This window comes from Octopus sinensis, linkage group LG3, assembly GCF_006345805.1.
Source record: "Octopus sinensis linkage group LG3, ASM634580v1, whole genome shotgun sequence".
Classification (NCBI taxonomy): Eukaryota; Metazoa; Mollusca; class Cephalopoda; order Octopoda; family Octopodidae; genus Octopus; species Octopus sinensis.
Window position 1 is genome coordinate 4,892,419 of NC_042999.1, and position 13,751 is coordinate 4,906,169.

Here is a 13,751-nt window from a genome sequence, read left to right on the forward strand (position 1 = left end):
CTGAAGACGTGATTCTTTCGTTTTTAGTTTATGTTTCTCTATTGACACAAATTCTTGAACAAACAGTCAAAAGAATTGATAAGTATATAAAAACATATAACTCGTGCAGGATCAGTTAAATAAATAAAACAATGATAAATAAAGTAAAATGATGATAATTACTGGTATTGTTTATTTTTAAAACAATTGTTATAGGTTCTAAGGAAATAAATTGTGATATACAAGGCATTCTCAAGAATTTTCCATTTTTTTGTGTCTCTCGTTGTTTACATATTTCATGTTGTTTGCACAGTTGGTGACATCCTGTACCCGTATATGCATATATATATATATATATATATATATATATATATATATATATATATATACACACACACACACATCATCACCATCATATATATTTATTATTGTGTGTGTGTGTATATATATCTGAGCATTAGGTTTGTCAGTTTCTATCCAGTCTCCTCAGCTGATGTTTGTGCCGGATGTGACTTTGCAGTCCAAGTCGGCGGCAAAAGAGTCATGGGCAGAATTCACACAGGATGGTCAGTGTGGGTCGAGGATGTTGAAGACGCTCCATTCTTCTCCTGTGCTTTACCTCCTCATTCTGTTGTCTGTTCTGCTCGAAGTAGCTGGCTCCATTGCAGATAGAAGTCCTCCAGGCTGTCCTATCCATGGCAATCTGTTCCCATGAGGATGGCTGGATGTTAGTTTGAGCAAGGGTCTGTTTGAGCTGATCTTTAAAATGGAATTTTAGACCTCCTCTGGGTCGTGTTCCAATTGCAAGTTCTCCATAGATATGTATACATGTATTTCTGTATACATATCTTGGAGCCTGGTGCAGACATTTGGTTCGCCAGTCCTCAGTCAAATCGTCCAACCCATGCTAGAATGGAAGGCGGACGTTAAATGAAGATGATGATGATAGTGGTGATGATGATGATAATGATGATGATGGTGATGATGATGATGATGGTGGTGATGATGATGATGATGATGATGATGGTGATGATGGTGGTGATGGTGGTGATGATGATGATGTGTGTCTCCACATCATTCCATCTATACATATCTCACTATTCACCAATCATGTTGACTAATTACTCTCCTTCACTGACTTAGTAATTAATTAATCCAAACAATGCCAGAAACTTAAAGGTTGTTTCCATATTGATTGTCATGGTTCAAATATCCTGTAGGATGTGATTCGTTTTCAATCATATTGCTGAGTTTTAATTATGTCCTCATCTTCTACGATTCTCTCAGCCGCTTGTCGTCTGACAGACTCGGCCATTTCTTCACCATATATAAATAATCATGAAATAAACTTCTAGACATTCCTCCCATTTCATCTTATTGTCAAATTGCAATCAACAGCTAATGCTGATTATTGCTGCTATCCTTCTTTCGCTTTCCACTTGCTTTAAACAGAAGATTACCAGAATCTTATATATTTATCTATTTTCATTCTCTTCACTATTTGGCTATCAATAAACAACCTCAAGCTTCGAAATCAATCTAATTTTTTCTATAAGACATATTGATCACTTGTAGGCAAGGTCAATGTAGCAGCAATACCCCCAGATGAAATAGAGCACTGGGTCCTGTAGTATTATATATTTATTTGTTGTTTTTTTTTTTGTCGAACAAATCAACCCTAGGACTTATTCTTTCTAAGCCTAGTATTTATTGCTAAGTTATGAGGACGTAAACACACCAACATCAGTTGATGGTGGAGGTACAAAACCACACACAAAAATATATATATATGACAGGCTTCTCTCAGTTTCCATCTGCCGAATCCTCTCACAAAGCTTTGGTCAGCCTGAAACTATAATAGAAGACACTTGCCCAAGGTGCCACACAGTGGGATTGAACCTGGAACCATGTGGCTGGGAAGCAAGCTTCTTACCACACAGCCACTCCTTTTTTTGTTAATACTTATCTGCAATAAACTGCTTAACTTCCTCAATACACCAAATATCTAAGTTTTTTTTCCATGCAATTCCTAATAATAGGATTTTTTAAACATTGAATGGCTAAGAGAGTCCAGTAGAGTAAAAGTGGAACCAAAGGGGATCATAGGTAAAAAATAATGTTTAAGAACCACTGATATAGATTATGGTTATACTGGAATTTGATCTGCAAGAAAAGAATTGTGCTGAGTGCAATGGATAATTCACATATCTTGACTTTGTTTCGTCATACATTTTGATGAGGTGTGTGAATTATTGTTATATTTATTTTTCCACATCAAATTCTGGCATAATTGCACCATATAAAAATGTATTTGTTGAAAAGCTCATTTTTCAGAAAGTTATGAGGAAACAAAGATGGTGTGGGGGTACATTTCTGTAGTTATATCACATAACCAAATGGTTAAGAATTTGGCTTTGCAACCTCATGGTTCTGTGTCCAATACCTCTGTGACATGCTGGACAAATGTCGTTGATTAAGGCGGCGAGCTGGCAGAAACGTTAGCATGCCGGGCGAAATGTCCAGCGGTATTTCGTCTGCCGTTACGTTCTGAGTTCAAATTCTGCTGAGGTCAACTTTGCCTTTCATCCTTTCGGGGTCAGTAAATTAAGTACCAGTTACGCACTGGGGTCGATGTAATCGACTTTATCCCCTTGTCTGTCCTTGTTTGTCCCTTCTATGTTTAGCAACTTGTGGGTAGTAAAGAAGAAAGAAAAAAAGGAATTAAATTTATTCAAAATGTCTTCATCATCAACATGACTACCTGCAAGATCATAACTTCAGAGAAAGTCACCCCTTGAGGGTAATAAAGAAATAAATGTCATTGTTTAGGCCTAGGGTTAACCCATACTTTCTGAGTGAAACTGGGTTGATGGGAGCCATATATAAGCTCATCAGCTAGATTGTACCTGTGATTTAAGTGGCACACCTTGTCACACAGTGTATTATGTTGATAACATTAATTGTACTTGTGTCTATCAAGGCCACTCTCCTGATGATGTGCTGATACATAGCTGCTGTTGCTGGGTTGTATTCATGTAATTATTTATATAATCATCATCATCATCATCATCATCGTTTAGCGTTCGTTTTCCATGCTAGCATGGGTTAAATATTCTATGTAATGAAATCAAAAATCAAAATCAAATTCGATGACTGGCATCCGTGCTAGCGGGGTGCAAAGAGCACCATACGAGTGTGATCATTGACAGAGTGGCTAACTGGCTTCCGTGCCAGTGGCACTTAAAAGACACCATTCCAGCGTGATCGTTACCAGCACCACCTTACTGGCACTCGAGCCCCATGCTAGTTGGGTATTAAGAGCACCATCCGAGTGTGATCATTGCCAGAGCGGCTATCTGGCCTCTGTGCCGGTGGCACGTAAAAGACACCATTCGAGTGTAATCATTATCAGCATCGCCTTACTGGCACCTGTGCCAGTGGCATGTGTAAAAGGTTCAAGCGAGGTCGTTGTCAGTGCCGCCTGACTGGCCCCATACCAGTGGCATGTAAAAGTACCCACTATGCTCTCGGAGTGGTTAGCGTTAGGAAGGGCATCCAGCTGTAGAAACTCTGCCAGATCAAGATTGAATCCTGGTGCAGCCATCTGGTTCGCCAGCCCTCAGTCAAAATCATCCAACCCATGCTAGCATGGAAAGCAGACATTAAATGATGATGATGATGTTGGTATGATATGGAAAACTCAGTAATTAACAGTTGTTACCATTGCACAGAAACAATTGTTGTGATTTGTGATTAAAGCCATCTTATTTTATAAATTTTTATACACACACACACTGTTTTGCTTGTGTATACATTGTACTTGTTTCCATGAAAATTCAATGTCAAAAGAAGTAGCATGTAATTATGTACTCATATAAAAATCCCCAATGCTATAGATATGGCATGTTGTTTTTGTTCTTTAACAAAATATCCTGATAATACACTTGAGTGATTCGTTTTATAATCAATAATCAGCATTTAATGATAATTTCTGAGTCTCGTAATTCACTGTCAATAAATAAACTCGTTGACTCTCTCATTGATCAGACAGGAAAGCAATTAAATATAATTAGCATGTATAATTACAATGGCGTGTGGAAGTAGAGCAGAACAACACAGCTCGTTGATTGCATACTCTTTTACTCTTTTACTTGTTTCAGTCATTTGACTGCGGCCATGCTGGAGCACCGCCTTTAGTCGAGCAAATCGATCCTGGGACTTATTCTTTGTAAGCCCAGTACTTATTCTATCGGTCTATTTTGCCGAACCGCTAAGTGACGGGGACGTAAACACACCAGCATCAGTTGTCAAGCAATGCTAGGGGGACAAACACAGACACACAAACGTACACACACACACATATACATATATACGACAGGCTTCTTTCAGTTTCCGTCTACCAAATCCACTCACAAGGCATTGGTCCGCCCGGGGCTATAGCAGAAGACGCTTGCCCAAGATGCCACGCAGTGGGACTGAACCCAGAACCATGTGGTTGGTTAGCAAGCTACTTACCACACAGCCACTCCTATTGATAAAATAATTAATTTGCTTTCTTTAAAAAACTGCCAAACATTTATTTTGTACCAGAAAATATATTTTGATTCTATTTAAAATGCAGAGCAGATGGTGTATACATTGCCGTAAAAGCTCGTATGTATTTCATAATTTATTACTTGTCATTGTCGTCATCATCATCATGTCCACTTTTCTATCATTCTCATGTGGGTCGGACAGGTTTGTTGAGGCAAGTTTTCTGTGACTGGATGCCCCTCCTGTCATTAACCCTCGTCTGTTTCCAAGCAAGGTGATATTTTTCTCTGGTCAGAAATATTTTTCCTGGAAGACTAAAAATGAGCGACATCACTTGTAGGATGGTTACATTCACTTACAAAAGGCGGCAAACTGGCAGAAACGTTAGCGCGCTGGGTGAAATGCTTAGCGGTATTTCATCTGTCGTTACGTTCTGAGTTCAAATTCCGCCCAGGTCGACTTTGCCTTTCATCCTTTCGGGGTCGGTAAATAAAGTACCAGTTACGCACTGGGGTCGATGTAATCGACTTAATCCCTTTGTCTGTCCTTGTTTGTCCCCTCTATGTTTAGCCCCTTGTGGGCAGTAAAGAAATATATATTCACTTACAAACATCACATGACATCAAGGCAAGGAACCACACACACGCATATACAACATATATATATCTTACAGAGTGTATTTCTATTTCTTTACTACCCACAAGGGGCTAAACAAAGAGGAGACAAACAAGGACGGACAGACAGACGGATTAAGTCGATTATATCAACCCCAGTGTGTAACTGGTACTTAATTTATCGACCCAGAAAGGATGAAAGGCAAAGTCGACCTCGGCGGAATTTGAAGTCAGAACGTAGTGGCAGACGAAATACTGCTAAACATTTCGCCCAGCGTGCTAACGTTTCTGCCAGCTCACTGCCTTTTACAGAGTGTATTGGATGCTTTCTTCTTTTTTTTAAGGCACCAGCACCAGTGAAGTAGCCTTGTATTTTACAAGACCAAGGTCGTCTTTGTTTGATTAGTGGTGCAGTAGAGAAAGGAAAGCATGTTTATGCTGTGAGACAATATTTATAAAAATATTATTGACTTCAAGGTTTTGTTTCTACCATTTATCTGTTATGTACTTCAAATGATTTCTGGAAAGTACCATGTCTTGTATTTGTAAAGAACCAGAGAAATAGAATTGTCTGATGTCTCTGTTGTTGCCATGGACATCAACAGCCTCATAAGTGAAGTAGAATAAATAGACACGACTGGGAATTGAAAATGTGGCTCCCCAAGAAGTATCATTATAAGACAACAATGGCTTCGTGGAACAAAAATTATAAAATAGCACTTAATGTAATGATAACTAAACATTGTTATGGAATATCAATATAACGACTTTGCCTGTTTTCTCACCAGTCACACTTAAAGGTTGAGGTGCCAGGCTGTAATCTCATGAACACAAAAATGGAAAACACACACACACAAAATCATACTCACTTTTTAACTCTTTTACTTGCTTCAGTCATTTGACTGTGGCCATGCTGGAGCATCGCCTTTTGTCAAGCAAATCGACCCCAGGACTTATTCTTTGTAAGCCTAGTACTTATTCTATCGGACTCTTTTACTGAACCGCTAGGTTATGGGGACGTAAACACACCAGCATCGGTTGTCAAGCGATGTTTAGGGGACAAACACAGACACAAAAACATATACACACACACATACATATATATATACACATATATACGACGGGCTTCTTTCAGTTTCCGTCTACCAAATCCACTCACAAGGCTTTGGTCGGCCCGAGGCTATAGTAGAAGACACTTGCCCAAGGTGCCACACAGTGGGACTGAACCTGGAACCATGTGGTTAGTAAGCAGGCTACTTACCACACAACCGTCCCCATCATTTAACTTTGTCTTTCATGCTGGCATGGATTGGACAATTTGACAGGAGCTGGCAAGCCGGTGGGGCTGCACCAGGCTCTAGTCGTCTTTTGGCATGGTTTCTATGGCTGAATGCCCTTCCTAATGCCAACCACTTTCCAGAATGTACTCAGTATGTTTATGTAGCAGCAACATGAGTGCATTTTATGTGCATTTGTCATGTGGTGCTGGCACATAACATGGCTGTTTTATAAGGCATCTGCATAGGTGCTTTTTACATGGTGCGGGCCCAGGTGCTTTTTACATGGTGCGGGCCCAGGTGCTTTTTACATGGTGCGGGCCCAGGTGCTTTTTACATGGTGCGGGCCCAGGTGCTTTTTACATGGTACGGGCCCAGGTGCTTTTTACATGGTGCAGGCCCAGGTGCTTTTTACATGGTGCGGGCCCAGGTGCTTTTTACATGGTGCGGGCCCAGGTGCTTTTTACATGGTGTGGGCCCAGGTGCTTTTTACATGGTGCGGGCCCAGGTGCTTTTTACATGGTGCAGGCCCAGGTGCTTTTTACATGGTGTGGGCCCAGGTGCTTTTTACATGGTGCGGGCCCAGGTGCTTTTTACATGGTGTGGGCCCAGGTGCTTTTTACATGGTGCGGGCCCAGGTGCTTTTTACATGGTGTGGGCCCAGGTGCTTTTTACATGGTGCGGGCCCAGGTGCTTTTTACATGGTGCAGGCCCAGGTGCTTTTTACATGGTGCGGGCCCAGGTGCTTTTTACATCGTGCCTGCCCAGGTGCTTTTTACATCGTGCCTGCCCAGGTGCTTTTTACATGGCATCTCATGGCAATATAGTGACATTACTCTGCTATGTTACTGCTAGAATTTGAAATCCTTTAGTATTTGTGAAACATTCATCATTTTAATGAACAGTCATAGAAAGGGAACCACTGTAAGATATTTAGTAACTTTAATTACTTACATCAATAACGTTGATTGATCTGTTGAGTGAAGTCTCGACTGGATTGCAGTTTGTGGATGTTAGAGAAGTAAAAGGGGAATTGATCAACAGATATAGGTTTAGTTTAGGGATCTCAACACGTCTATAGGGTGTCAGGAACCTCGCATGAATACTTGAAAAGAGTGAACTCCAACAAAGGTACCCATGGGGCAGAAGATAATAGTATTAAACTGAGGTACCCATGGGGCAGAAGATAGTAGTCAGCCACCTGGATTACTTCTCTCACCTATGGTCACCTAACAATGTAAAGTTAACAGCGGACCTTGAAGCAATCCAGTGAAGCTTCACAAAGAAGATTGTCTCTTTGCAACAGCTCAGCTACTAGGAAAGGCTGAAACAGCTAAGACTCTACTCTTCGGAGCAAAGGTAGGAGAGGTATGCAGTAATATACATCTGGAAGGAATTGTGCCAAATTTTGGTATTGAAAGCTACACCAATGCCAGAACAGGTTGACACTGCACGGTGCCAAAGATCCCAGCAATGCCATCGCGCAAAGGACCAGTTACTGCAACAGCCTGGGTTTCAGGGACCCACAGCTTTTTAATATTCTCCCAAAGAGTCTGAGGAACCTGCACAAAGCAGATGTAGGCATTTTTAAATCAAAGCTGGACCTCTTCCTGTTGAGATTCACAGATGAACCTACCTCACGGCAAGAGGTGCAAATGAGGCTATCTACCTCAAACTCCATTCTTCACCAAATGCCACATATTAGAGGAAGCTCTCAGTAATAACAGTGTAACAAAACGGTGGTGCTCCAGCATGGCCACAGCTCTGAGCTGAAACAACAAAGAAAAAATTATATTTAGGATCTCTTTAGTTTCACTCACACCTGTAAATCCATTTTTTAGGCAGAATGGTATACATATAAGATTCCAATACCTTGTAAGTTCCAATAGTGCTTAAAATTGGTCATTCCAAGTATAAGAGTTTGTATACAGTGTTATTGAATTGAGGGTTTTATTTAAATAAAACCCTCAATTCAATAACATTGTGTACAAACTCTATACTTGGAATGATCGATTTTTTTTTTAACTAAACAGTTTGAAACTTTGTATACTGGTGTAATTTCTCATGCTGAACACGGTTTACTTTCAACATTTTTGACAAAATTTCATATTTTAGAAGTTGTCATATTTGGGTAATTTTAACCAATCAACGACATGTATTCAGCTGAAGAATACTATTGCAAACAGCAGTAGTTATCAAAGAACAACACCTTGCAGGTCATCTCTACTAAATGTCACCACCTGTTTCCTGCCTGTGTTGCATATCACAACCTTTGTTTTTTTGCGATCGCCTCTTTGTACATTTGCCTGTTAATTTTGCGATTATTTTCACTATCTGTTGCATTTTATTTTTGTTTACTGCCTGTGTTGCATACTACACGCTTTGTTTGCTTTTCAATCGCCTCTTTGTACATTTGCATTTTCACCACACATAGAAAGAGGCAATCATCATCATCATCATCATCATCGTTTAACGTCCGCTTTCCATGCTAGCATGGGTTGGACGAAATCAAAAAGCAAAAAAAAAAGGCCTGTAATATGCAACACAGACAATAAACAAGAATAAAATAGAACAGAGTTGGTGACATTTAGTAGAGATGACTCAGAAGTTGTTCTTTGATTACTGTCACAAACAGCAGAGGTTTTCTTCAGCTGAATACATGTTGTTGATTGGCTAAAATAACCCAAATAAGACAACTTTAACACGAAATAACTTCTACAATATGAAATTTTGTCAAGAATGTTGAAAGCAAACCATGTTCAGTGTGAGAAATCAAACCAGAGTACAAAGTTTCAAACTCTTCAGTTAAAATAATATTTAATCTGTGAGATTTTAATCTGAAGAGATCCTATATTTGTAGTATATTTTATATATATATAGGTAAACATACACATCATATCCACATACAAAGATAAATACGAGGTCTGATCAATAAGTATCCAGACTGTTGCCATGGAAACAAAGCTAAAGCACACAGAGTGGATCCGCTTGGCAAAGATTGACCTTGCACTCTGTTGTGCATGCGCACACTAAGTTTTAATGTTCTAGCTCATTTCTTCTGTTTACAGCAGTGCTTTGAAGGAAGGTGTGTAGCGTTTGATCGTTGCATTGACCATGACAGAGAAAGTTGTCATGGCGATACGTGCTCAGAGGTCTGTACAAAGTTGCACACAAGTGTACGAGTGGTTTGGACATTTCCAAGAAGGCCGAAAAAATGTCAATATTGATGAACATTCTGGGAGACCCACAACCAGCAGAACAGAGAAAAACATCACAGATGTGCATGCAGTTATGAAGGGAAATTGTTGAATCACCATCCATGAGTCATCAGAGGATGTGCAGATTAGTGACGGTTCAGTTCAGTTCATTATCAATCAAGATTTAGGTATGAGACATGTGTTTGCCAAGTTTGTGCCAAAACTGCTTTCAGCTGACCAAAAAGACACCCGGGTTTCAGTTGGACAAGATCTCGATTGTGTCAAGAATGAGGAAAACTTTTTGAAAACTTTGCGTGGGACTCTGAGCAGATATTGTCAAGCTTTTGTCAGAATTTGATGCAGATTCTCTGCTCAACTTTCTGTCATGGTCAATTCAATGATCCCACGCTATACACCTTCCTTCCAAGCACTGCTGTAAACAGCAGAAGTGAGCTAGAATGTTAAAAGTTAGTGCACATGCACAGCAGAGTTGAAGGTCAATCTGTGCCAAGCGGCTTTAATCTGCGTTGCTATAGCTTCGTTACTACGGCAACAGTCTGAATACTTGTTGATCTGACCATGAATATACACCACGTGTGTATCTATTCTATTTATAAATGTTCTAAAATCTTCACAGCCTTGGTTTTTTATCTCATTCTGAAAAAAACAATTTTTATATACACACATGCTGATATATGACCTACGTTGGACCCCTTATTCGCACAAGGACCGAACCTGGAGCTTAACTATGGTCTGTCCATAGCCCTTACTCAGCATTACCTGACTCCTTTGGGTCTTATTGACACCATTACCTCTCTCTCTGTATATTACAGTATTGACTTATAAACCTTTAATATATTTGGTAGTATACTATGGTTGCAAAACAAAATACTGTGTCCCTACCAGCAGTAACACACACACACATATATGTAAAGGTGCATGGGTGCCTAGTGGTTAGAGTGTTGTGCTCACAATCACAAGATCATGGTTTCAGTTCCTAGACCAGGCGGTGTGTTGTGTTCACTTCGTCTCACTCTGCTCTGTGATTTCTTCAACACCTGGTGCGTGGTACACCGTGCACCTGTTCAGGCTAAATTGATTTGATGTAGGGAGTGAGCTGATGGACAGCTCATACATTTGACCACAATAAACAAACCCTTTTGTGCAAGTCATTCAGCACACAGCTGAACACTACACTCATAAGTCATCTTCAACAGGAAAATCCATTATATATATATATATAAATATATATACAAATTGAGATAGGGGTTGTAAAGTATGAGATTGGGATCTGGTAATTGATATTTGATTTGGATGTATTTCTCCATTTTCTTATTTTGTATATATATATATATATATATATATATATATATATATATATATTAAATTAGAGATAAAACCACTATTAGGCAAATCAAACAGTGAAAAACATAAACCAATACACAGAAATAAAAATAATTAATATAATATTCAAAATTTAAATTATTTAAAGTTAAAGTTAAAATTTTAAAAATTATTTAAATTATTAATTTATACTTATAAATTTATATATATATATTATTTTTTTTTAATAAATATAATTATCAAAAAGTATTAAAAAGTTTAATATAAGATAAAGAGTATATATATATATGTAAAGCATAATGTTATATGTATGTATATTATTGTAATTATCAGTTTAGTAAATAAATAAATAAATTGACATAATATAATGTCTAAAAGTTGATGAACCACCTATTGATCCCCTCCATTTTCTTATTGCTTTATAAATTAATGGTAAAATATCTCTTCACATTCACCCATTTAGTACACTCGGTAATGTAATTGCAATGCAATAAAAAACACTTGTGTATTAATAACTGGGTATTCTACCAGCAGTATATTGGATAGATATTATCCCTTAGTGGGTTGGATTCACAGCCTCTAACTTTCTTGGAGTTATATATATATATATATATAAATAAAAATAAATACAGGGTTGGCCAAAAGTAACCAGACAGTAAATCAAAATTCCATGAATACTTAACCCTGTTGAGATTCTCTGTGTTTCTTTTAATTAATTATAAATATAACAAATAATTTAGTTATCATTAAGCTAGTGCTAGGAACATAAATTGTGACTAAGGTTTTCTGGAAGATTTCAATTCAGAACTTATGAAAACAAGACATCTGTACTACAGAGCCAGAGCCGGTTTCAGCCAGGTTGGTATCAGAAGAGTTAATATTCAATCTTGTTTATTCGTTCCAATTATGAATGTTGTGAGTTAAAATCACTGTTTTTTCTTTTCCTCCAACATTTGTCTATTTCTTAGTCTCATATAAAATATTTTTTTGTTTTAATCTTAGAATTAAATGCTTTTAATTTACTGGCAGGTAACTTTTGGCCAACCCTGTATGTATGTATGTATGTGTGTGTGTGTGTGTTTGTGTGTTTATTGCTAGTAGGGACACAGTGTTTTGTTTTGAAACTATTGGATGCTAGCAAATACATTAAGGGTTTATAAGTCAATATCATGTCCTGCTTTTGTGTTAGCAGTGCATTGTCTTCATTTTTAATTTTCTCTCTCCAGATTTTGTATACAACCCAGAGCCAGCATTGAAAGTTACAACATTTTATATATGAATACATCTATGTAAACAATGTGATCAAAGACAGAAAAATGGGTTAAGGGCAGACATGCATGTTTCAAGAGTTATTGTTCCCTCCTCAGCACCAAATGCAACCCATGAATACATTGCTAAAATACCCACCAAGTTTAGCAGTATAACACTATTGGATAGAACAATTTACATATCAAACACTGAAGAAGGAGCAATAACTTCTGAAATGTGCATATACACCTAATACCTATTTTTCTAACTTCAATCACATTGCTCACATAGATGTATTTGTATACAAAACATCACAACTTTCAGTTCTGGCTCTAAATTCAATCAAAAATCTGTAACCTTTTAAATACACACACACACATATAATATAATATGTGACAAATATTCGGTAGCCAAGATAAAACTCTGAGTTTCGGATGCTGAGGTAGAAATCCACACCACCATCTCTTCAGTTATCCGGCCATCGGAAAAACGCTATGAAAAAAGACCGTTTTACATACACACACACATTTTAGTGAAGAAATAACCTAAAAGATGGTGGTTTTAAGTTGTGTTTATTGAAGAGCTTCCTGTAAGTATGGTTGACTGGAAAATGTCTATCTATCAGTGCTAGGAAATATTTGCCTATATTGAAGGTCACCTCGGGTGAGTAGGGAGGTGTGAACCAGATGATCTTTGGGCTAGTGACAGGTGTATAGGTTATTTCTTCGCTAAAACCACTATCTTTTAGGTTATTTCTTTGCTAAATATATATATATATATGTAATATATATGTATGTATATATTAATGACAGTGTGTCTAGTGACTAAAACAAGTAAAAAATGAATGATACAGTCCTTGGACACACTGGATCCTGTCAAACTGTCTAACCCATGCCAGCATGGAATACAGACGTTAAATGATGATTCATTTGCTCTATGTGAAGACATATTTTCAAAAAGTAACTCAGTCATTTTATATCTTTCCCTTGTTTCAGTCATTACAACTGTGGCCATGCTGGGGCAACCACCTTAAAGAATTTTAGTTAAGTGAATTGACCCTGGTACCTATTTTTTAAAAACTTGGTATTTATTCTATCAGTCTCTTTTGCCGAACTGTTAAGTTCTGGGATGCGTAAACACCCCAATACCAGTTGTCATGCAGGGGTGGGGGACAAACAGACACGCACGCACACATGATAAGCCTAGTACTTATTCTATGAACCTTTTTTCTGAATCACTAAGTTATGGGGATATAAACAAACCAACACTGGTTATCAAGTAGTGAGTGGAGGACAGACAGACACAAACACATAACTATATATATATGTGTGTACGTACCAGATATATTGTGTTTGTGTGTGTTTTTGTCGCCACTACCAATTGACAACTGATGTTGGTGTGTTTATGTCCCTGTAACTTAGTGGTTCAGCAAAAGAAAACAATAGAATAAGTACTAGGCTCTAAAACAAAATAAGTGGTGGGTCCAATTCATTTGACTGGAAAATTCTTCATGGCCAGACTTGGCTGAAACAAGTAAAAGATAAAAGATCTCACTGGGC